At 46.4% G+C, this 1,486-nt stretch overlaps 1 non-coding gene across 1 annotated transcript; it reads right to left on the bottom strand.

The window, feature by feature from the left end:
- Window positions 1-228: 228 nt before the first annotated feature.
- On the bottom strand, window positions 229-446 carry LOC116508540. Its single transcript, XR_004255359.1, has one exon. It is a non-coding gene; the product is annotated as a small nucleolar RNA U3 (small nucleolar RNA).
- Window positions 447-1,486: the final 1,040 nt, after the last annotated feature.

Genomic DNA, 1,486 nt, shown 5'->3' with positions numbered 1-1,486 from the left:
AGTTAACCAGCTGGCTGAAACCTCTTACTATGTCGGTGATTGGTTCAAAATCACCCAATCAGTTTACATGGCTAAGGCCGGACTAAAACTCTTGCTATGCCTAACGATTGGCCCAAAGTCATCGATAAGGATATCTAGAAAAAAAGTGACTAAGTTAAATAGGTTTCCTGTCACCTTTAAGAGACTATCATTAAACCATAGTTAAAAAGGGGGTGGGGGAGCGAGCAAACCACTCAGACTGCATTCTCTCCCTCCAGCCTCTCCGCAAGGAAGAAGCGGAACGGTCATCAATAGCAGGCAGCAGCCACGTGAAAGTAGCACCGCCTGCTGGCTTCGCGCTCAGGAGAGAACACTACGCCTCCTCCTCGTGGCTTGCTCAGCTGATCACTTTCGAGTGCATTTCTCTAGTTGGATACTATAGAAATGATCCCTGAAAGTATAGTCTTAACGAGCAGTAGCGCGATTCCACGGCGTCACCCGCAAGCGACCCCTCTTCAAGTCACAGCGACCGACTCCCTAACCACACACGGCCTCCAGGTCTTCGTTCCTTCCGCAGCCAGGAAATAACTTCGAAAAACCAAGATTAGTTTATTTACTATACTACTTCCCCCCACCCCCCAAAAGCGTATATTTTTTAGCTAAAATAGCGAACCCATAAGGCCCCTGGGTTTAGATTTGCATCAAGGAACGGCACACCAATCACGCTTCACTTAGAGGAGCTTCTTTGCTCCAGGGCTCAACGCAACAGCGACCGGAATAGGCGGGTCCTGCCAGGCGTCACTCCACTTGAAAGAGCGCTCTGTTAACTATTTCACTGCCGAAGGGCTGCAGGTGACAAGAGAATTTCTTTCAGATGGGACCTTACCAGGCTACTATCCGTTTTAGTTGCTTTATATTCGTCCTAGGCACGTGTTTTTTTTGGAATAAATGCTCCTTAACTTGTGACCCAGGGTTGCAAAGCCTTCCAACCGCGGAAAGACGGAGAACATGGTACAATTTTGATCAAAGTTGTGTTAATTTTTTTTATATATATTTATCATTTGCTTTTATACTGCAAGAATTTCCGAACAGTTAGAACAATTAATCGGTGGAACGACTTGCCTCCAGAAGTTGGGAATGCTCCAACACTGGACGTTTTGAAGAAGATGTTGGGCAACCATTTGTCTGAAACGGTATAGGGTTTCCTGCCTAGGCAGGGGGTTGGACTAGAAGACCTCCAAGGTCCCTTCCAACTCTGATATTTTAATTGCTTGGGTAGTGAGATGGAGTGCACGTACATTTAATAAGTAAATCAATGTGTATCCTATGATTGCAAATCCAACTGTTTTTGGCAAATATAGGTAAAGGTAAGGTTCCCCTCGCACATATGTGCTAGTCGTGTCCTGACTCTAGGGGTGGTGCTCATCTCCGTTTCAAAGCCGAAGAGCCAGCGCTGTCCAAAGACGTCTCCGGTGGTCATGTGGCCAGCATGACTAAATGCCAAAAG

The sequence above is a fragment of the Thamnophis elegans genome, chromosome 4 (genome assembly GCF_009769535.1).
Source record: "Thamnophis elegans isolate rThaEle1 chromosome 4, rThaEle1.pri, whole genome shotgun sequence".
Classification (NCBI taxonomy): domain Eukaryota; kingdom Metazoa; phylum Chordata; class Lepidosauria; order Squamata; family Colubridae; genus Thamnophis; species Thamnophis elegans.
This window is presented reverse-complemented; position numbering and strand designations above follow the sequence as displayed.